Here is a 26,282-nt window from a genome sequence, read left to right as displayed (position 1 = left end):
GAGTTACCCTGGCAGCCACTTAGGGCCCCGGCCCCCATTGCAAGCCACTTTTCGACACTACAAGTAGATAACCTACCCTAGGCTCATGGAATCATAAAATCACCCTAGTCCTGTACAAGTGACTAGAAAGAAATACCAAAAGATAATCTACAATAAGAATCATCAAATATCTACAATAAAAGCATCAAATCTCAATGAGCATCTGAAAAGCATCCATAGATAATTATGACCACAACAGTTCTCTATTGGCAACTGAAGGTATCACTGATAATCAAAAGTATCCATTGGTTCTCAATAACCAAAATATATCTCAAAATCATACTGATCGAAAACTCCAAAATGGTCGAGTCAAAACATGTCACAACATGACATCATCAAGAAATAAATCAACACTTTAGTCTCATCATGGCGACTGGAAAGTAATCCAAGGATAACTGATTGATGACTCAAAAATGATTAAGTCAAGTGTCTCAGATACATATAACTCAGCTTCACTCAAGAAGACTGATGAGCAATAACAATCAGTAAATACAAAAATCTCATAGAGCATTCCATCACATAACCATGGTTGGGTTTAAAAAGATCGAGACCAAATAAGATCAACATGGCATCACAACTCATAACCCCCAAGCCTCTGGTAACAACCTAAGACTGGTCAACACTAGTCAACCCAAAAATCCAAAACAAGAAGCATATAGAATACACAATGCAAACACATGTTTTGGTTTACTAAAATCACATGGATGAATTAAGTGTAGAGGTTTCCAATTTTCATTTCAAGTAAACTAAGAGTAATCATTTGACCCACAAGTCAACCCGTTTGTTTCCCCGATAGCATTATCCTTCCATTATTTAAAATTACATACTAAGAATAACCATAAGATAATTACTTATTTAAATCATTGAACTAGTTCCCATTGACTTTTAGATAAAATCATTCACATTATTCAGAACATTAGAATAATACTTATCAACTTTCAAATAATTAGTTTACAATTTCCTTTAAACACTTCAAGGACAATCATTTATTTAAAATAATCTTCATTGATTTTAAGTAAAATCAATCTTATTAACTATTTAATTCCATTTATTAATATCTCTTTTCTTTTAATTTTTTCTCATTTAAAAATCTATTTACTTAAATTGACTAATAATTAATTACACTTCTTCTACTATTAACTAATCTTAATTAAATTTAATTAGATTAGTTAATAAACCATATAAAACTAATGCATAAAAATAAGATTTTATTTTAATTCGAACCCAAACCCGAAACAATTTTCAAATCTTGATTATAAATGTCTTAGATCTATGTTGGTTTAGTTTTTAATTCATTCAATGCTTTGATAGATTATTTTTGTGAAGTTTAAGCACAAAGAACTCTTGGTTATGGAAAATGTAGGAATGACTGTCATTGAATAAAACAGTCTCAGTATGGAGGCCATATCTCCCTAATGAACTGTTGGATCGAGCCGAATTTGAAATATGTTGAAGAGGGCCAAGTTGCGCCAAATCTGACCACAGCGATCGAATAAATTTGGCCTAGATAAAAAGTTATGAATGTCTGAGTTTGAGTCTATGTAAGGGGCAGCGACAGGGCAGTTTGTGATGAATTTTCTTCATAAATAAAACTAGGGTTTCCTAATGTTTCTTTGCAACCAAATAAAAATTAACATACATAACTAGATTCCAATTTCAAAATTGAAGATTCATTCATGGAGTATATTCAGACACATATAACAGACACAATGAAGATAGGAAGAAAAGCGTGCAAAAAGGGAATATGCGAAAATCACGAGTGCACTTGGATACTGATGCTAATTTGCTATGCCTCAGAAGTCCATAGTAAAATCCCGTCTCCAACATTTGCCATTCCTCCAAGAATCAAACCAACTGAAACCCCCAAATGACTAGAAGTGCTTGTAGAAGCATATGAGCTTCTCAGATGCATGTCAGCTTGTCCAAACACACTAGGAGAGCCTCTATTTAAAGGCCTTTAAGATGCATCTAGAATGTGTCTAAAAAGAACTAGAAGATAAGCATGACAACTAAGCATGAGTCTACTCCAACCTTCTAGATTAGTCATAAGGTTGTAGACACCATGTGCTCAAATAATATGCTAACTCCTAAGTGTAGGCAACTTGTGCATTCTTAGAGTGCAAACTCCTGTGTTGTCTACATCGCAACTCTCGAGAATTCGCAAACTTCTATGTGAGCAAACATTAAAATAATGCATATTAATTAATTTAATATTCACTTTACTCTTTCCAATTTAATTAATTTATTATTTTTAAATCTCATGCACTAATTTTAATAACTCCACTTATTTAATCTTAATATATTTATATTTTAATCATATGAAATCTAGAATCTTTTAATAATTTTAATATATTTTCCATTTTTAAATTAATTTTTGAAACTTTAATTGCTAAAATATTTATTAATTTAAATAAATATTATCACATTCCAATTTTAAAATTATAACTTTTATCTTCAAATTTAATTATTTTATTTAATTAATTTCCTAATTAATTAAATAAAATAAATATTAAAATATCATATTAATTTTTCATTAAATTAAACCATTAATTAAATCTTTTAATTAGGCTTAATTAATAGAAAATACACCAAAGACTCATAAAATAAAATACGAAAATTCATCATAGCCAAAATACATATAAAATCAAATCAAGGGTTAATATCATGAATTACGTCATCCGACGCATTTGGAGGGTACTCAACTAAGATACTTGTCCTAATTTCCAATTAGGACAAATGGCTTAAAGGGTTGGGATTTGGACTTGAGAATTTATCTCCCCTCTCTTACCATTGAGATAATGTGATAGGGTACGCTCATCCTGGCAATTCAAGGAAGTTGATACCCAGTACTTGCAACCTGCATAAAAACCATGCATGTACAAGCACAATATATACTAAACTAAACAGACAATGGCAGGAAGTGGTGCATTGTGTAGATCCCGACTAGCAGGTGATTACGACTCCCTTCCTTAACCACATCAGACACGCCATACATATGAACAAACACGCACACCATACACATGCAAGTATGGGGTAAGTATCCATAAGAAAACACATATGATAATAAATCATCATTAATAACTGCAAACACTGAAAATAATCATCATGCATACATGAAATGCAGAGTCTAAGTAATCTCATCACATATCAACTAAATCCATAGCACAATATCTGATAGTCTCAAAACAATGTTGCTAACCATCATCATAAAACTAGCCCTAAAAGAGTTCGACAATGATAATAAAAATGCGACGTAGGGGCAGGCACTACATCCACCCCCCCTAGAATTATGCTTACTCCTGGAAGCCTACAAGAATGAAAAACTAAGATATTCACTGTGCGGATCCCATTGAACCCTTTTCCCCTATAGGGAAATATGATTCCACTGGTGACACTACACACACATAGAGCAATATGATTTTGGTTTAATGGTAAACCGAAAACCATATTGTTCCAACATTCATTCTTTTAACAATTACTAAAATAGATCCCCTAATACATTCTAGACAAGAGCAACTTAATGCTTGCAAAGATAATCAAAGGCATACTACCTTACAACATAGATGAAAGATACATGTTTTGCAACTAGAATGAGTTTCAATTTTCAGTTTGCCCTCGTTTAGGTTTAAGTAGAATTTTCAATTTTGAAAGGTAAGTGTTGAAGCATGAAAAATATGCAAGTAACAGTTTTAAGTTTTGTTTCAGTTCACCTAGTTTCAAGTTTTCAGTTTGAAAGAGATACACATGCTAGTTCAAAGTTTTCGTTTTGTTCAACTAGTTAACAACTAGTGGCATTCCAATATACCCAGAGCTTCCAATGTTGAAACTCGGGCTTTGATACCAAATGTAACGCCCCGCCAAGGGATCCAAAGAATTAATCTAAAATTTCACTAAGTTTGCCAAACAATTTTTTTATTTTTTTTTATTTTTTTATTAGACTGTAGAAATCAGGTGCAACATGGCTCCCGCAATAAATTGCAGTGCGCCAGGTAAACTTTTTAATGTGACCGATAGTGTTGGCGCGACACGCCCACCGGTACCACAAGGACGGGGGAGACTAGAACCCGTGACCAACCCCCTGCAACAGGGAAGATTTATCCAAGGGATCCAAAGAATTAACCTAGAATTTCACTAAGTTTTGTAGCATTTTTTTTTTTTAAAGCATGATAGTAAATACCACATATAACTTATGCATCATAACGGAAGCAATAGCAATGTCCATCTAAAAGTAAACATAACATACACAACAGATTACATTCTTTAAGGATCCCTTAACGTTGAATTACATCTAAATCAACTAACATTATTGAATCCATCTAATACAACAACCGCATGAAATAATAATGATAAGTCCAATGTTTATACATTACATTTCTAAATGCTCAATTATCCACTGTACATGTCACACGGTATGAAAAGCTTAAAAGAATATACATATGTGGAATAAGGTACATCTTCCTATTCTAATCCATAATACATCAAAGTAAAGATAATCACATGTCATACATGATACATCATCATAGAAGATATAAACATCTATCATAAAAGATCAAACATAATAAACTAAGTGCACGGTTCTTCCCAACCGTTAATAGCATCATTAGACCATCGTGGGCCCTAGCCATCCCTCCGTGCGTAACATTCCAAACTACCGAAGAGATCATCGGTATTAACATAGTAGGAATGTCACTCCTAACATATACTATATCATATGCAGAAAGTAATCTAACATGCAAATATAAGCATAAGATAACATCATCTAACATATGCTAATCATCAATGAAAAGATACATATCCACCATCATGAAGGACGCATCAGCCACGATGTCTCAATCAATCTCAAATGATAAGAGTGGAAAAGCACTACCACTCGACCGCGTGGTACCTAAGTGGTCTACTCCCACTGTGCTGAGGAGATAATTTCAAGTCCCAAACAGGCTATCCAAAATCACAAAGCATAAATCGCTATAGGTCCAGGAATCCTAAAAGTATACTAACTCAAAGGTTCCAAACACAAAACTAACATCTAATTTCCAGAGGCATACAAAGACATGTAGGAACCTACTATGCAAGCGGGAAAGTGTCATCGCATATATCATATAGAAGTTACCCTAGCAGTTAGCTAAACTCCACGGGTCCCAACTGATCCTCATGCGGCCACTAGTATCCTCTCATACTGACAAGGCATACTATGGAATGCAAGGTCGCAACCATGCGTTCTCTCTGCTCCCATCCTAGTCTGTACAAGCACTCGAGGCATGAGCGAGAACAAAACAGTTATCTTTTTAAGTTCATTTAGTTAGTATTAGGTGTGAATGTTTTCACTTATTAACCAACTTACAATGAGTTACCCTGACAGCCTCTTAGAGCCCCGGCCCCCATTGCAAGCCACTTCCCGACACTACAAGCAGATAACCTACCCTAAGCTCATGGAATCATAAATCTCAAAATCACAAAGATAATCTATAATAAGAACATCAAATATGCACAATAAAAGCATCAAATCTCCATGAGCAAGCATCCATAGAAAATCATGACCACAACAGCTCTCTATTGGCAACTGGAGCATCACTGATAATCAAAAGTATCCATTGGTTCTCAATAACCAAAATATATCTCAAATCATACCGATCGAAGACTTCAAAATGGTTGAGTCAAAACATGTCACAACATGACATCATAAATCGACATTTCAATCCCATCATGTCGATTGGAAAATAACCAAGGATAACTGATCGATGACTCAAAAATGATTAGGTCAAGTGTCTCATACATAGAATCTCAACTATAACAATCAATAATTACAAACATTACATAGAGCATTCCATCACATAACCATGGTTGGGTTTATAAAGATCGGAAATAAGATATCATCACGACATCACAATCATAACCCCCAAGCCTCTGGCAGACGTCCTATAACTGGTCAACACTAGTCAACCCAAAACCCAAAACAAATAGCATAAGGAATACACAATGCAAACACATGTTTTGGTTTTGCTAAAAATTACATCTTGAATTAAATGTAGAGGTCTCAGTTTACGTTTTCAAGTTTGGATAATGAATGGAGGATCATTTTGTACGTTTTTCCTAACACATGTATTGTTTTGGATGGATAAAATTTTTCCTTTATAAGTCTAAAAATCCATTTTTCAATTATAATATTTGTTTGAAAACGTCCCCCATCAAACTACCAATTAAATTTCATATATATATTTTTATATAAATTTAAATCAATTAATCAAATCTTAATAGTTAAATATTATAAAAGAGGAACCTTTAATATAAATCATTTATCAACTATTCAATAATTTTAAATTTATTAATAACATATTTACATACTTACATATATACATATATATATATATATATTTATATATAAATATATATATATATATATACATATATAAATATATAAATAATTATTAATATTACATTTTAATTAAAACAGAATTATAAAATCGAATTACAACAATTTCGATTGATATCATATTATATTAAAAAAAAAAACTTTTATCACATAACATATAACCATGCCTTTGAATTTATATGATAACATTATAATATATAACATTACCATTGATAACGTCATACATTATAACATTACCAATGAACCCAAATTTTTCATCGCATAACATTGTTTGCAATTTGTAAATGCTAATACTGTGCAAGTGAACCTTATATCAAATCGCAGCACATATTATATGCTCGTAATAACATTTGGCACCGTTTTTAATAAAAGGCGAATACGCCTACTCCCCTTGCCATGGAGCTATGAGCACTCTGTACTCTGCTGTCGTAGAGTACTGTGGCGACAGCGGGTACGAAGTACCCTTGTTGTCGCAGTACCTGCGACGGCAGGTACTCCGCTGGCCCGCAGGGATAGCGGGTACGGGTTTTCCCACTTGTTTAAAACGTTTTAATTAAACATTCGGCCCATAGTAAGATTTCGAATTTCATTAAACATTATGTTACTGTGATATGACAATGACGTTTTTAAATGAATAAATATATGTATATATATATACAAGTATGTAGATTTAAACACAAAAGTATATTTTAAAATAAGACATATACATAATTTAAAGGGCTTCCAATCTATTAAATATTTGTTCTCCAAATTAACCCAATTAATTTTCTAATGGATTTGGCTACAAATTTAAAACCCTAGCCCTGTGTTCTCTTCAGATCTATGCGTATAAGGTTTTCTCAAATAAATTTTAACTACCCATATTGAGAATGCATACAACCAAAATATGGAAATCCTCAGAAAACATATGGAAGACACAAAGAAGACAGGAAGTGCAAGATGCAGAAATAGCATAAGCAAAATCACAAGAGTCTACCCGGATTCTAATGCTAATTCGCTTTTCCTCAGGAAACCCGCAGAGCAAGCTCCTCCCTTCTCCAAAGTACCCGAGTCCTCCAATGCTCCAAAACGCTCTCCAAACGCTACGTCTAAGCTTCTAGGAATGCCTGAATATAAAGAGCTCTCAAGAAGCACTTAGAATGTCTCTAGAAACAATTAGAAGGTGTCACTAACTAAGCATGTGTCTTTTCCAACCTTCTAGATGAGTTATAAGGTTGCAGACACCATGTGCTTAATTGGTGCACTAACCCCCGTGTTGTTGACATATGAGAAATAAAAAGGTGTGTTTACTCCTAGGCAAGCTTATAACTCTTATTTAATTTTTTTATAACTTTCATTTTAATTTTTATAACTTTTATTATTATTTATTTATTACTTTATTATTATTTTATAATTATTATTAATTTTTTATTTCTAATTTTCTTTTATTTAATTCTTTTATTTCAAATAATTCTCATTTAATTAATTATAATCAAAATATCAAAGATCATGATATTATATTAATTTTCTCCAAATAATTAATTTATTAATTAAATCTATTTATTAAGACTTAATTAATAGAAAATTCACCATAGACCTCCAAGATAAAATATGAAAATCCATCATAGAACAATTCACACAAAATCAGTCTAAAAAATCACGAAATATGTCATCCGACACATTCAGTGGATAAAATATCCAGATACTTGTCCTACCTCACTAGGACAAATGGTTTAAGGGTTTGGGATTTGGACTTGAGAATTTATCTCCCTTCTCTTATTATTGAGATAATATAATAGGGTACGCTCATCCTGGCAATTCAGGGAAGTCGATACCTGGTACCTGCAACCTGCATAAAAATCATGCATGTACATACAATATATATATATATATATATATATATATATATATATATATATTACTAAGCTAAACAGGCAATGGCAGGAAGTGGTGCATCGTGTAGATCCCGACTAGCAGGTGGCTACGACTCCCTTCCTTAACCACATTAGAAACGCCATACAATAAGAGCAAACACGCACACCATACATATGCAAGTATGAGGTAAGTATCCATAATAAAACACATGAGATAATAAACCATCTAACTAATCATCATCAATAACTGGAAGCAATATAATGATCATCATGCATACATGAGATGTAAAGTCTAAATAATCTCATCATATTTTCATTGAATCCATAACATAATGTCTGATAGTCTCAAAACAATACCACTAATCCATAAAATTAGTCTAACATAGTCTGATAATGATAACAACAATGTGTCCAGAAAGATGTGAACAAGGGCAGGCACTACATCCACCCCCCCTTGGATTAGGCTTACTCCTGGAAGCCTACAAACAAGTAGGGATATAACTACCGTAATCTAGCTAGATCCTCCCATGTAGTTGAAGAATCATCAATAGGGTCCCATTGGACCCTTACCTGCTCGATGGTTCGACCCTTGAGGGTCAACTCCCGCTGCTCCAGAATACGAACCGGCTCCGGAGCCAGCTGCCCATCCTCTACCTGCGACGCATTCCAATCAAGAACATGTACAATATCAGGAATATACTGCCGAACTACTGAAACATGGAAAATATAATGAATGCGAGCTAGGCTAGGCGGTAGAGCAAGGCGGTAAGCAACCGGGCCAATTCTCTCTAGAATCTCGAATGGTCCCACAAAGCGAGGTGCTAGCTTAGAACCCTTTCCGTATCGGATCGGACTCTTTCGCGGACGCACTCTCAAGAAAACTTTATCTCCCACAACAAACTGCTTATCTGTCCTATGTGCATCAGCATACTTTTTCTGCCTATCCTATGCCGTAGTCAAGTGCTCACGGATACGCACTACCTGTTGCTCCATATCACAAAGCATCTCAGGACCCAACAAGATGTGATCCTCAAGACTGTCCCAACTCAATGGTGTACGACAAGGACGTCCATATAATGCCTGAAATGGTGCCATGCCAATAGAACTATGATACCCGTTGTAAGCAAACTCCACTAGGTAGAGATAGTCCTCCCAATGAGTCTGCCTATCCATCACATACATCCGTAACATATCTTCCAAAACTTGATTCACCCTCTCTGTCTGACCATCTGTCTCTGGATGATATGTTGAACTGAAATTTAATTGCGCTCCAAGCTCATGCTGCAACGATGTCCAGAATGCGGATGTGAATATAGGATCCCTATCAGAAATGATCTTTCGGGGAATACCATGTAATCTCACAATGTCGCGCATGAAGATATTAGCTACAGAAGCTGCTGTGTAGGAAGACCTGATTGGTGAAAAATGCGCCACCTTAGTCAACTGATCAACGATGACCATGATAGCATCATGACGACGAACAGTCATAGGTAGTCCTACTATGAAATCCATGGAGATGATATCCCACTTCCAAGAAGGAATGAGATTTGGCTACAAAAGTCCAGCCGGGTGCTGATGTTCTACCTTGACTCTCTAACACTCAAGACATCTGGCCACAAAATCAGAAATGTCTCGCTTCATCCTAGACCAAAAGAACAAATGTCTCAAATCAGCATGCATCTTCTTGACACCTGGATGTGCTGAGTAAGGTGTACGATGGGCCTCTGCTAGAATTAAGGTGCGAAGCTCATCCAGAAATGGCACATAAATCCTCCCCAAATGTCTCAGAAGACCATCTGACTCTCGAACGTAGCCTGCAAACTTACCTTCCAAAGGTCTTCCTAAATCTATTTCTCTGCACACTTCCTAATACCAAGAATCTGTAGGAAGTGCCTGAAGAATCCGACTCCTCAAATCCACACTAAGAGTCATAGATGATACCACATGTCTCCTGCGACTTAAAGCATCTGCACCACATTCTCCTTTCCCTGAATGTACTTTACCTCAAAATCATACTCGCATAAAAATTTCATCCATCGCCTCTGGCGAGCATTCAAATTAGGCTGAGTGAAAATGTACTGAAGACTGCGATGATCACTGTGTAGCTCGAATCTATGCCCCAACAAGAAATGTCTCCACCATGTCAAAGCATGAACTACTCCTGCTAACTCAAGATCATGCGTAGGGTAATTTAGCTCATGATCCTTGAGCTTGCGTGATTCATACGCAATCACCCGTCCATTCTGCATCAAAACTACTCCAATCCTTTCTAGGTAAGCATCTATACACACCATGAAATCTCCTTCTGGATCAGGTACGGCTGAAATCGGTGCACTGGTCAAAAGCTCCTTGAGCTTCTGAAAAGCTTCCTCACATTTCTTCGTCCACACAAACTTCTTTCCTTTCCTCTGAAGAGAAGTGATAGGATGCGCTATCCTAGAGAAGTTTTGGACAAATCTGCGATAATAACCAGCTAGGCCCATGAAACTACGAATCTCTGACACATTAGTCAGTGTAGGTCAATCTATTATTGCCTGATTCTTTGCAGGATCCATTGAAATACCATCACCTGAAATGACATGCCCTAAATACTGAATCTCCGATTTGAAGAATTTGCACTTAGCTGCATTGGCATAAAGTTGATTGTCTCTTAAACACTGTAAAACCAATCGCAAGTGTTCCTCATGCTCCTTCTGAGACTTAGAATATATCAATATGTCATCAAGAAACACAAGTACAAACCTGTCCAGATAAGATCGGAACACACCATTCATCAAACTCATGAAAACTGATGGAGCATTAGTCAACCCAAAAGGTACCACTGTAAACTCATAATGCCCATAGCGAGTTCGAAAGGCAATCTTGTGAATGTCAGCCTCCTTAATGCGAAGCTGATGGTATCCTGACTTAAGGTCAATCTTGGAGAATACTGTAGCTCCCTTGATCTGATCAAATAAGTCATCAATCCTTGGTAGAGGATACCTGTTCTTAATAGTCACCTTATTCAATTGTCTATAATCAATACAAAGGCGCAAAGAACCGTCTTTCTTCTTCATAAAGAGCACTAGAGCTCCCCATGGTGATACACTAGGGCGAATGCTCCCTTTGGCCAGAAGTTCCTCTAGCTGAAGACGTAACTCACCCAATTCTTGTGTAGTCATACGATAAGGAGCTTTAGAGATAGGCTCCGCTCCAGGAATCAGATCAATACTAAAATCGATGTCCCTCTTTGGAGGCATGCCTGGAATCTCACTTGGAAAGACATCTACGTACTCCTATAAAATTGGGTGATCTAAAGTCTTCCTCACGGGATCTTCCTCATCAAGATCATTTACCATAACAGCAAATATCTGACATCCCTTACGGAAACTCCGCTTCAATTGCATAGCAGAAATCATCCGTAGAGATATAGGCCTTGGTATCCCAACTATCTTCACATCATTCCCTTGGTTAAGTCTAATGGTGCTTTGGATAAGTACAAAGCTCGTTTAGTTGTGAAGGGCTTTTCTCAACATCAAGGCATTGATTATGAGACCTTTGGTCCTACAACAAAGATGAGCACTATTAGATTAGTCCTAGCCATGCCAACACAGTTTGGCTGGAAAGTCTATTAAATGGACATTAAGAGTGTTTTCCTGAATGGTGACCTACAAGAAGAGGTTTGCATGACATACCCTCCTGGTTTCAAGGCCATTGGTAAAGAACACCAGGTTCTTAGATTGGTGAAAGCTCTCTATGGTTTGAAGCAAGCCCTTAGGGCATGGTACATGAAAATTGATAAGTACCTCAATGGTCAAGGCTTCCTGAGGAGTTCTTCAGACTCAAATTTGTACATCAAGACTACTGACAATGACATCATCTTCCTAGTCATTTATGTGGATGATTTGATGATCATAGGTAGTTCGACATCTTATATTCAGGGAATTAAATAGAGTTTATGTCAGTCTTTTGATATGATTGGTCTCGGGCTCATGCATTATTGCCTAGGTGTTGAGGTTTGGCAGCAGTCTTCTGGTATATTCCCTTCTCAATCCAAATATGCGAGGGCTATGTCAGACAAGTTTTGAATGCAAGATTACAAGCTTGCATCTACACCCAAGGAGAAAGGTCTGAAGTTATCAGTAAAGTCTGATTTTCCTCTAGTTAATGATACTACATATAGGCAATTAGTAGGCAACCTCATCTACCTCTCTACTACTAGACCTGATATCAGCTTCGCAGTCAGTTACATCTCATGCTTTATGACAACTCCCAAGGATGATCATTGGATGGCAACAAAGTGTGTGCTATGTTATGTGAAGGGAACTACTGATTATGGACTTCTTTACTCTCGGTGTTCTAATCCTAAATTCAATGGGTTCACAGATTTAGATTGGGCAGAATCTGTTGACGATAAAAGGTAAACTTTTGGATATGTGTTCATTTTGGGATCGGATATCGTCACATGGACTAGTAAGAAGCAGCAAGCAGTTTGTCTCTCCTCTGCAGAGGCTGAATACAGAGGGACATTTAAGGCATGTTGTGATGCTATTTGGCTTCGTCGAATGCTTGGGGATATGTAGATGTCACCAGTAGGACCAACCACTTTGTTTGTTGAAAACAAAAGCATGATCAAGTTAACACAAAATCCAACCTTCCACGAACAAACCAAGCATGTGGATGTTCATTGTCACTACATGCGATAGTTGTTTGAAGATGGGACAATAGACTTGCAATATGTTCCTACAACGGATTAGACTACAAACATTCACACCAAGCCTCTTGGTCCAAATAAGTTTGTCAAATTCAGAGGACAACTTGGTGTAGCGAATAGATTAACCGTTAAGGAAGGGTATTACAATAATAGTTTCTATTTCTATTTAATGGTTATCTATTGTAAATATTAGAATCTTTTTAATACTTAGTTAGCTATTCGTTAGTTATTAGTTATTTGTTAGCTAGAATGGATGTTTCTATTCTTGACAATCATTTCCTAAAGAAACATCATTTATTCTTTTGTATATATTGATCTATTGGTCTCTGTTAATAACAAGCAAGTATTTTATCAATTACTTCTTGTTTTAAATGAAAACATTTATTTTGTGGACATTCAAATTTATTTTGTGTGAAGTGGCGCATCTAAAGAAAAGACTACTTTGGAAGGAAAAAAACAATAATATTATCGAAGAAATTAGACAATTAAACTGCCAACATAAATAAGGTATACGGAAAGTGGAAATGGCTTATACAACTGAATACTAGAAATGACAATACAGAGCCGTCAAGTAGAAATAAACAACACAATCATTGCACCTGCTGTAATCAGGTATTAATCATCACCAACAAAAGTAAATAGAAAACAATGGAAGTTGTGATATTGTGGCACAAATAGTTGATACTGCCGATAACTAGTGGATAGCGTACAAGCCACAAGGATATTAATAAACAAAGTTAGTCTACTAGGTCTAATACAATCAGACATAAATTACACACACCGGCACAGAAGGAAAGATTCTGTTAAGACAAATGCATCTTTGAGAAGTATATTATTTATTAATCAATTCATTTAAATAAAATCCATGCTCAATCCCATTATAAAATCTAGGCTAGAAGGAACATATAGGGATACAATATGGTAAAAGCCCATATAAATCTGGTCAACGAGTTAGCTCGAGATGGGTAAAGGGTCAACATCCTTGTAAGATGCCTTGAGGATTGACCAAGATGGGATTAAGTTGCCTTGAGGTTATTCCAAGATGGGATTAAGGGCTTGGATCCATAGAAACTAGAGACCTTGAGGGAGATTGTTGAGTTTGGTGTCAAAATGACCTATTGTATCTCATCAATCCTTCAAGGCTAGAGTTATAACCAAGGTAACATAACCTTTTCATATATAGTTAATTACTAACTTAGCTATAAGGGTACCCTTAGGAGAGAGATCAAAGGTGTATTCCGGGAAAGGCTAGTGTAAATCCAGCTAATCAGTTGTCTTGAGATGGGTAAGGATCAACGTTCTTATAAGATGCCTTGAGGACTTGTCCAAGATTGGATTAAGTTGCCTTGAGGACTTGCTCAAGATGGGATTAAAGGCTTGGATCCATAGAAACCTTGAGGGGGACCATTCAGTTTGGTGCCTAAGCAATTTGTTTACTTCCTAAGTGTTCTTCTTGAGTAAGAATGATAAAACAAGCATCCCCCTTAAGTAGGCCACCTCATGTGAAAGTATGGGATTGACTTGGAGTAAATTATCTTGAATCACATTTTCTTGAAACTTGTACATACACATATGTACAAATGATCACTCGTCGTTGCAGGATTCTACCGAAGAAGTAAAATTTCTAAATCATCTTCTTGACTCTAGTGAATTGTAAGGCATTAATCAAGAATGCATGTATTATGTGCGTAGGTCGTGTCTGCTTCGTGTTTTCATGCATTCATATGTCTACTTTGTGTTTTCATGCATCACGATGTATACAAAAATTCTCTTGCATCTAATTATATGCTTTGTATGATGGTTCTACATGAAAACTTATGTATAAATTATTTCTTTGCTTGAGGACAAACAAAATTTGAGAGGGGGGGATTGTGATATCCTTGTCAAAATAGATTATAAATAAATAAATTAAATAGTAATAATAATATAATATTGATAAAGTTATGATCATATTATAATATATCAAAATATTGATAGTTAAATATTTAAATTAATGAGCATAATAGATTATAAGTGTAAATATTATGCCCCATATATATTACAATATTAATATTAAAAAATAAATAAATAGTATTAATAATAAGAAATATATTTAATATAACTTATATATAGTTAATATGATATATGTTATCAATATAATATAATTATTAACAAGATATTATCAATTATGAAAAGGCATGACTTTTGAGAATAAAACTATATATAGAATATTGACTTTGAGGAAAGGGGCATTGAGAAATGGAGAAATACAGAGTATATATATAGAATAAGTCTGCAAATAGCTTAATAGAGAAATATCTAAGTAAAGTCCTAGTAGGAGACATTACATTGCACCATCCTTTATTTCTACCATGCAACAACTAACTTCATTAACTCTAATTGTCCATGCAAAGCAACAATCATTCTAAATAGAAGACAACGAATTAAATAAAACAACAATTAGTAAATATGCAATGATTGTATATGGATAGTGAATAATAGGAGAAGCCGTAGTTCAACTTATTGTTATTGACAACTTATCTTCGAGGGCCAAAACAAAATCAATCGGCAAATATTGGAGATAAGTCGAGAAGTTTTACAATTGCTTAAATTTAATTGGAAATGCATTTTTTTTTTTCAAAATTCAATAAGGAGATACATCTAATGAGTTAGTAAATGGGTAAAGAAACCAAACAAGTTGACTAGGTATATTTAATGCAAATAGCATACAAAATTGCATCCTCAAGTGGAATGTTGATGGCTCATAGCCATAGTCTCATAGTTTGAACTCTAAATCAAACTAAAAATAGCAAATTGTCTTTGTAAATAATATCTGTAAAACTATAAGTAATTACAAGTGTCAACTGTCAAGTACAATATCAAAATAGGCTACATCTTCCTCTTTCCCTTCCCAATAGCTCTAGTAAAAATTACTGGAATGGGAGGCCGATGGACCGTAGCCTTGGATGGTTGTGGCTAGACCTCCATCTTTGATATAGATGGTGTTGACACTGGCAATGCCTCCTCATCATTTGTATCCTCACTCTCAATGTCCTCATCCTCAATTTCCTCATCAATCTCATCCAATCCCCCTGTGAATCCACCCTCCTCCACAGTCTGTCTCTCCAAATCACAGATCTCATTGTCTGTAAAAATGGAGGTTACTCCTATGATGTTCAATCGTAGTAGGGATCTATGTCATCCAAGCACAAAATTATGTTGACATTAAGTGCACAACTTTGATTAAAAAAACATATATTGAACAAAAATAAGTAAATTGTAAAACTGTAAAACCTTTAAAAAATAAAACAAGTGAACTAACCTCCCACTCAAATCTTTAGGAATAGGCTGCTTGTAGCCGTTTCCCGCCACAATTTTCCTGTCACAAAATTCAGCCAATAAGGTCTAGCTGCAACATTGAATGAGATGTTGAAAAAACAAAAAATCGGCAAATTGAATGTCAACTTGTTGATGCACATCGTTGTTGCACACAGTACCCCTCAGTGATGGTTGTACTCTAGGAGTGTTTCTATGCACAAAAAAACCATCTAAGGAAGATGTGTGTGGTGGTGGTCTACTAGAACCAGCGAAAGTGGAAGCCATGGGAATGGTAGATTTGTGGATCCATGGGCCACGTTGTGAACCTAGTATGCCCTCTAGTGCTTCTTCTTCCTCAAGGTTTTCTTGGAGACCTATTCACAACCCACATTATTTCATTGTGAAATGAATCAATGATCATTGTTTTAGCAAAATCTAGATTCTAAACAAATGATGCTGATCGTAAAATAATAAATAATTCTTAAAAAGGAGATAGTGCAAGTCTTGAGATACCTTGTGATTTGGAATGGGCTGCCCTCATGACCAATTTTTCCCTTTCCTTTTGCAACTTTTTCTCTTCTTGCGCACATAGCAAGGCATAGTAAAATCTAGATTCTAAACAAATGATGCTGATCGTAAAATAATAAATAATTCTTAAAAAGGAGATAGTGCGAGTCTTGAGATACCTTGTGCTTTAGAATGGGCTGCCCTCATGGCCAATTTTTCCCTTTCCTTTTGCAACTTTTTCTCTTCTTGCGCACATAGCAAGGCATTCATCTCTCTCTCTTTATTTCAAGCATGGTGTTGTCACAAACTCTCATGTCATATTTTGTGATCCCTCCAAGGTGGTATTCATACGAGATATGCCTCCAGTAATAACTTTTTCGCATTTTATGCATATCACAATATTATAGTTGGGTCCTCCAAAAACACATTTCCATGCCTTGTCTCTAGCCCCTTTAAGGGGGGCGTTCCTACATATCCTTATGGACATGGATCTACTTGGGCATTGACAGACTCAGTTAGAGAGGCATTTTTATTTGCCATTTTGATGCAAAATCAACCTATACATGTCACATACAAAATGAGCGCACAAAAATAGAAATTCAATAAAGAAATTTAGAAACAAACTAAGTTAGTTTAAACTTTAGATAAGTTTAAACAAAGCTGAAACTTGAAAGAATAAAAGAAAAAAATTGTTAGGTTATGAAATTTTAGAGAAAACTATGAAAAATTTGCAAAAATTGCCAAAAATTGGTGTTAGATCCTATTCATTACCTTCAAAAAGGGGTTAGAGTAGACTGGAAATGGTTTGTATAAACTTGTACTTGACAAAATGATTTTAAAACAAAAGAGAATGAATTTTGAAAACTTACTTGTGAATCTGAATTTGCTTAAAAAATCTCTTTGAATCCATTCCAAATTGGTCTGGAAGGCTGACAATTATGGCCTTCCTCCTCTCAAACCTTTCTACCCTCTCCGAAACTCAAATGGCATTTTGAAATTGTGTTTTTGTCTTTTGTGAGGCCATCACAGTTTATTGAACCCATGGGCGTGAAAAGATAGGTATTTATCACTGATATCATGGCGATAACTTAGCAAAATGTTGGCAATATTTTGAAATTTCTTGGTGGCAATAACTTGTAGCAATTTGTCACCAAGATCAGCATCTCGCAATAAGTCTATATATCAGCAATATTTCTACAATAAGACAATCTATGGGAGAAACAATATATTAGGTAGTGATGATTGACATAAAGGAAACGATGCTCTTACTACGTTAAAGTGATCAATAACTAACAATAATTAAGACACTTTAAGCAGTGATTGGTTTGGGTTATGAAGAGACGTCGTTAAAATAACCTGTGACCATTGCTTAAGGACAACATTGTCCACAAGTTGTCTTTCTTCAAAGAGACACGAAGGCATAAAAGGAAGATGACCAAAGGAAGAAGGCACGAAACCATCAAGGCAATCAATCCAATCAGCATCGAAAGAGCAGATCGGTTTACAAGACACCAGCGATGATGTCATGGACCCAAAATAGTGGATGGTTGGTCATGTGGTTTTGGATAACACCATTGGTTTTTTTTTTCAGTTTTTCTTTTGTCTAGTTTTGAAATAAATGTAATTATTGAAAAATATTAGCATAAATTTTATTAGTAAAATTATTTTTTGTTTTGTTGGGCCAACCCAACCCATCTCAAGGCCCACTTGTTAGGGTAAAATTTACTTGCCTATTTAAGATGGTGGGAGACAATGAGAAAGGCATGTTTTGTGATGATCAATGCTTGCCTTAGTGCATGATCAAACTTCTAGGACAATATCCTCAATAAGTCAGTGAGGTGAGAACAAAAACCATCCCTTGGTCTGCCATTTATACCAGCAAATTTGCATTATTTACCTAAAACAATATTATTCATACACAAGATCGAGGCCAGTTCACTTGATTACATCAATATACAAGGTACAATTATAGTAACTATCAAAATTAAATTAGAAAACATGAGTACAAATATATGAAAGTAAGAGAGCAAGGATAGAGAAGTGCAATGAGGTATGCACAAAAGTCTCTAAGTCTGGTCCACCACTTGTATGTGGGTCCCCATAAATGACTTGTCATACCACTTGACCATTTGGCATCTTTAGGCCCATCCCACTATGCTTGTGGAGATACTCACACGACCTAAAAGAACACAAGGCATACAAGGGAACACACATATACTCACGCCAAACAATGCAATCTAAATGCAATAATCATGCAAAGTAATTAACTAGTCAAGGACCATTGAATCACTACTCTCAAGCATACACACAATCTCTTGTACTGACAAGAATGACAATAATACACAATCCAATGACATAGATGTGGGCATAATCTCAAGGTAAGATCCGACCTCACCATGTGCTATTATACCAAACATACACAATTGACATCTCTACTTGAATCTACAAGGTACTAGGTGCTAGGGTCTAGAGGAAGAAGTGTCAGTGTATGTGCTCTTATGGATGCACCATATGGAACTGTGCATGCTCTGCTACAGACGAATGACAATCTACAAGATCCAATGGTACATTTGCAAGCAAAATTTCTTAGGGTAAGTTTAGGCATCACACAAATGAACACGTCTTCCCAATTCATCCTTAGCCTCGCTTGGGCAGAATTGAGCTCAAGTATCTCATTATGCTTTTTATCCCATGTTCTCTTTTTATGTTTTCACTTTATTAATGAGCCCCCCTCAATGTAATTGCATGCGTGCCTCTTACAGGCTGGGAACATATTAGGAACCACTCCCACACTCACTCTAGGACCTAGACCTAAGATCATGGAGAAAATGCTGAAACATCACAATGCAAATATGAGTCTCAGACATCAATTGTTTCATTTAAAGATATTATTTTTTAGCCATAGTCATTCAATGCTCGATTGATATCATAGCCAAGAGTATAGATCATATCCCAAATAACATTTTACTGCCTCATAGCACATAATACCTTATTTAACTTATCTTTTCATAAAATTGGAGGTATTTTTCTCTCTTTCCCTTATTTTGATTGTAGTATGCCCTACTCACACTTAAGGGAGCATAAGGCTTCCCTAGTAAATTGCTTTAATAATTTATTTTTTAAATGTCCATTATGTGCTGTAATGCCCTGCTCGGAGATCCTTGGAACAAGGATAAATAAAAGCCAAGATAACTGTTTTTTTGAAAACAAGTATGGATGCACATGACAATCAACATACATGGATCACAAAGATCGCAATGGAAGACTACACAATCATCCAACACCAACAAATCTCCAAGCATCACTACAAATTGATGCACTCAAAACCGAAAGACAAAAACACAGACAACAATAGAACCTAAAATCTTTGATCTATTGAAGCCTAGAAAGATGAGCAAACCAAAAGGGTACTCAAAACACCTAAACGTGTTCCCTGAAAAACAACAGAGATATCCCCTGTTTCCCGCGCAAGAAAATGCAACTAATAGTCTTGCATGAGGAAGTACATCTCTACATGAGGAAGTGCATCGCATAGTGTGAGGAACTACCTTCCCACGCAAGGAAACGCCAAAACCAGCCAACAATTCTCTCCGCACTAATGTCGAGTTTCGCGTGAGAGAATGCCCGACTCCACGTGAGGAAGTGCCATGTCTTGTGCGAGAGAGTATAATCTTGCGCGAGTTTCCATTGCGCTTCGTGCGAGAGAACGCTTTCTCACACGGGGAAACACTTCTCTGATGTGAGGAAGTATAACAACAAACAAGGAAAACAAAGGGCAAAAAAGCATGATAAGCAATTCCTCCACACTGGGGAGTACCCAATCCACAAATCGAGGCTTGGACACTCAAACGCAAGAGTTACATGATGGAAACACAACAACCATCTAAACCATAGCAGTAAATGAACAACATGCGGAAAGCAACATTGCACTAAACAAAAACAACTAAACTCATGCGCGGTTCCACCCAACTGTAATAGCATCATGAGACCTCGAAGGCCCTAGCCATCCCCCACGCGTAACATCCCAAACTACGAACTGGATAGTCGGAGCTGTCTTATGAGGGTGTCACTACTAACATAATAACATTATAAGAACAAGATCATCTAACATGCTAAACCAATGAAGCAATAGATATCCAACTAAGTGAGTCACATCATCTAACTATATGCTAACCATCATAAATAAGGAATGTGTCAAATAAACTAATATCATCTAAACATGATATCCAAGCATTCCAATTAAAGCATAAGTCACAAGGGAACATACTTCGGAAACTCGGATAAACCAAGTGAAACATCAAGCATCAATCACACTAGAATAATAGACAGTCTTTGTATACCGGTCCCCAGTAGTGTTATAAGTAGCTATGCCTCCCAACCACGTGAAACCCGTATGTCCACTCTCGCTGTGCTAATGGAGATAATGATCCAACCACAAACCCACATAAAGCAAACGTCCATGGCTAACACCCGCGCCAAATAGTAAAGAGGACTGTATCCAAGATTATGAGACAATGCAAGTACAACAGGTCTTAATCAAACACTCTATGGGTCAACTATGTAGGGACTCGCTGGAGGGTAAATTACTTGGCATCGGGTAGCTCAAGCTAGTATCATGCGCCATCAACTCCCTCGGGGAGGTGCACGTACTATGTTCTTAGACTAACATCGAGTGCTCACATATCCTTTTATTATCTTAAATTTATTACCTAGTAATTTATTTAGTTATCACTTAATTAAGCCTTCTTCACTCCAACCTAGGAAATAGTCACCAAGGTTGCGGTAGAAGCCCCTCCATGGTGCTACCTTACCCTACCCATGCTCATCAAGTGATGAGCGCCCATAGGCATGCATATTCCCAACCCAACCCCAATGAACATAACTCCACTGAATACAATTGGGAGTTTAAGCCTCGCAAGTCACTCGAAAAATGCACATGCACATGTTCGTGCATGGGCACACCACCATCATGAAGATAATAAAACAAGGGCTGGATGAGAACACAAGCAAAATAATACTCAACCAAATACAAGCTCAAGAGTATGGATGTGACACGCATCCCAATGCAACATAAAAGTGCAACAATAGTCTGACTGACATCCTATAGATAATCCAAGCCCACGACTGATATCATGCCAAGAAAATTTGAGAAAAATGGGCAACATGCAAATCGAGGTGAACAACTCCCAAAAACCAACATTGACGAAAATCAATGAAAATAAAACCCATTCACCCCAAGGATAAATGAGCCTCAAAAATCCAATAAGAATCGAATTTGGACACCGTATGCAAAAATGGTCAGCATAACAATGCAAAACCCCAAAACCTCATTCCAAAAATCGGGGAAACGTCCATACCTGACCAACCGGGCAGAATTGTAATGTTCCGCTCCCGTACTCGAATTCACCAAATATCTTCTCTACACAATGTGGCAATCAGATGGAATAGGAAAGGACGTTTTTCTTCCAATATGTGTAGAGGGAATGGAGGCCGTATAGCTTGGGTGTACGATGTGTCAAGGACAAGGACAAATGTCGATTGTACAGTACTAGGAAGTGGGTCGTATAGAAGCTATGTAAGGCCATACGGTATGAAAGAGATGGCCATATGGATGCTACAGTGGGAGGGTCATGGAAATGAGTTAGAGGCCGTACAATTAAGGACAGAATGATGCATGGTGAGTGCCGAGTTGGTCGTACTGGGAATGGAAAGGGAAGTACGGTGGTGTGGTAGATGGTAAGAATGGTGTACGGAATGATGACTAAGAAGGTCGTACAACAGGCCGTACGGTGAAGGGATAGAGGAAGCAAGGAAGGTACGGGGTGTGGTGGAAGAGGTGTGGGAGAATGAATTTCGTATGGGCAAGGAGGGAGCTGTACGGATGTGTCTAGCTACCACACGATACAACAACGAATGACAATTTGTTCATACAAAACACAAATAGATCAAATACAAGATTAGAAACTTGAATACGAATAATTCCTTCAATATATGCCGAAAGATAGTGTTCTGATTTGCTAGATCTGAACGAAGTGTTACAGGTGATGGAATAGGGTGAGGGTTGAATCCCATCGAAACTGCAAGAACCAAATAGTAAAGATTTTTCACTTCCAAAATGGTGAACACTAGGGAATCCCAACTGGAATTCACAGTACAAAAAAAAATCCAAATTGTATACCTAAAGACTACCTCTAAGCCGTGCTTAAATACCCGTCATGGAAAACTTTCCGAGGGTGTACAAAGATAGTTGACAATGACACAAACTATTGAAACAAAATAAGAATGGGTCTGAGATACAAAAAAATCAATCGGCCCATTACAATAGTTTGATAAATGATTTATCTTATAACGAGCACATTACAAGAACTAGCAATCATAAACGGAGGGGAACACTAGTTCTCAACCTCCTAACATACAACTACCAAAAAAAAAGCTGAAAGATAAAAATGGGAGAGCCCTACTTGACAGCCAAAAGGGCAAAAATGGGAATCAACACAATAAAATAAATAACCTGCGAAAGCTACCAAAAATCATGACAATCCAAGGTCTCCCCGAGATGGATCCAAGGAGACCGATCTTGCAAACATCCCATGCCCGTAGCTCCTACAACGAACTAAAATGCAATCCTACAGAAGAGGATTTGGAAAAAGCTCTCAATTTTCTTATTTCAGAAAGTGAGAAGTGAGGAATAAAATTCCTTTTTGGATACTTATTCACTTTGTGAGTGAATAATCAATTAGGGTAAATAACCAGTTCACCTAGTTAAACCCTAATTTGACTCAAACAAAAATAGGCTATTCCAAGTAGTTGGAATTCAACTAAGGCAAAGCTGTCAAAAATTAAAATTAATTAAAATAAAGCCCAAAAATCCTTTAAACCGAAATCACAAAATTTCTTTAAAAACTTCTGCAACAAATGTGAACCTCTAAATGCATAGACACGCTCATGGGTCTAATCACATAATGCAAATGAGTTTGAATTTATTAATTCACCGGAACGTTTAATTTAAACAATAAAACAGGATATGTCGACCATACAGGGACGTCATTGGCTAGATATGAACAACGGAATCACTAACTCTATGTGCCACTGCCAGGGATATAAATCCTGCACACTAAAACACATGATCAAGTGCAATTGCATATAATAACATAGCTGAAGTAAAAAAATATTAAATAACCTAATATAACTATTTATTTAATTATACTAAATTAATCCATTTACATCACTCACGTTGGCATAAAGCATCACAAAACAAAAATGAAGTAATTAACCATAGCATTAAATCCAACACATAAACATAATCAAAGGATATGTCCAAATACCGAATAACTAGATATCATCATAAAACATACTGTCATCTCAAAAAGGCATCATCATGCAGATATGATCAATTGAGCAATACAGTAATCTAACATCTATGATATTGGAAATCAAATTATAACATCCGACCATCAGGTTATCTCAAATGTAAAATAACATGAGTAACAAGTATCTCTCAGATCAAAATATAACAAGGTACAGACTGCAAACACGAGAGGCACTACATGTGCCATTGCTGTAATAAAATTTAAAAATTTCTTAGAATGTAAGTTTTATTTCATACATCAGTTGGACATGTCTGAAGCAAAAGGGCACTTTTGGTTTTTTTGAAATTCTTAGTGATAAACATTTTTAAAAAATGAGCTTCTGTTCTTCAAATTGAATTTGGATGTTTTGGTATGGGGTAATCCATGTCTCCATGATTTTTGTGGATGTTTTAAAATCATGTTCAAAATTTTGTGTGGCAAAGTTTTGTGCCTTTTTTCCATCCGTGCTCATTTGTGTTGAGTTGTAAAGAACCTAAGTTGGAGGTATTAGAGAGTAGTAGGGGAGTGCCTCCTGATGTTTGTTGGGGTCAGAAGTGGCTTCTGGATATTTTGTGCATTAGTTTCCTTAATTAGTGAGGGTTAAAATATCATGAATAGTAATATATTTAAAATAAACCAAGATATTGATTCATATGACATAGTTAGAGCACTTGTATAGGTCTTCTATGAGAATAGAAGGCATGTCTGCTTGGGGAGAGCTGGTCCTTGCTTGTTGGGTTTCTTTTGGGGGCAATTTGATGCATAGCTGAATTTTCTTAGCCAGTATGCTTGGCTATTGTGATTACACTCCCTACCTCCTCTCTAGGATCTCATCCTTGTGGCCATCGAAGGTTGTACTCAATGAGTGTATCTGTCCTTATCCATTGGGTGATCATGATTAAGTGATTCTTGGATGTTGTGTATGTAATGTGTATGCTCTGTGTTTGTCTTGTGTGTAACTCCTATGTGTTTGGTGTGACTGTGTTTGTGGCCCATGTGATTATTGTGTGGAAATCAAGCCATAAGATTACATTTGTATGATACAGTTCTATGTAAGTTGTTTTGAACCTTTTAACTTATATCTATTACGATCTAAGAAGCAAGGTTAGCGTTAAGCAATCTATGGAGCTATGAAACATGGAAACATGCAAAGAAAGACTGTACGGTAGTTTGAGAGAGCCCATAAAAGATGGAAGAAATATGTTGAAGGTTGTCTGTAACCAAACATGGGATTACCTGCCAATGTAGTTTGAGGAAATAATGCAACTTTTGATCTGTAATCTGAGTTGGAACAATAATAGGTCTGGATGGAATAAAAAATTATGGGATATTCAACTTTCCATCCCAAAATCAAATTAGATTTTGTACCTCCTAGAATATTTACATATTAACAAGAAGCTTTCAGAGAAAATATATTTTGTCATCAATTTTGGTGGAGTGTGCTTCATTTGCAGATCTTATCTCATGTTTCTAAAAAAGAACATAAGTTTTCTGAGCAATAAGTAGGTTTTATCTATATTATTCCCTCAAAATGTTATGTCCTCGTGAACATAGTGTCTGGCAGTTTGAATTTTTTGAGGGGTTGTGGGGCTGGCCTGTTTGATACTAATTTTCATGTTTGGCAGCAACATTATCCATGCATTATACTTTATGGTTAAAATCATCAGTAATAAGTGATCAATGGGTTGAACGGGGAATCTGAACTGCCGTGTAACAGACACTAACAAACATTTATAAACACCAGTGGCCCTCAACAACACTAACAAACATTAGTTACACTGATCACCTGATAACAATGGACTAAATTAAAATACAATACCAGATTGTTGAGTTCATACAATTGTATTGCATTGTAATTCAAAACATTATTCTTTGTCTTAACACTCAATTTAGCCATCAATGCTTTTACATGTATGCATAATTATCCTTCACATGGTAGTGCTTATTAAATCTTCATTATATTTTATGACAGGTGAATTCTTGTGGTGTTACTATCAGTCTTGTTAAGAATATCTGACACAAGTTTCTCAGAAAATGGAACTGTAGAAAATGATTTCAACAGTTTCGTGCACTTGAATTTTATTGACTGTTCGAGTCCGTAACAATAAAGCTATTACACAGTTGCATTTAAACATTTTACCTCTCATAGAAACATTTTAGTAGTGATTTTATTT

At 36.0% G+C, this 26,282-nt stretch overlaps 1 protein-coding gene across 2 annotated transcripts in view; it reads left to right on the top strand.

Moving 5' to 3' along the window:
• The window catches only part of LOC149539679 (vesicle-associated protein 3-1-like), a 127,944-nt gene that overhangs the window by 51,722 nt on the left and 49,940 nt on the right, over nt 1–26,282 (top strand). The window lies entirely within an intron of this gene.

The sequence above is a fragment of the Cupressus sempervirens genome, chromosome 9, assembly GCF_028749045.1.
Source record: "Cupressus sempervirens isolate cs-2001-9-10 chromosome 9, ASM2874904v1, whole genome shotgun sequence".
NCBI classification, from domain to species: domain Eukaryota; kingdom Viridiplantae; phylum Streptophyta; class Pinopsida; order Cupressales; family Cupressaceae; genus Cupressus; species Cupressus sempervirens.
This window is presented reverse-complemented; position numbering and strand designations above follow the sequence as displayed.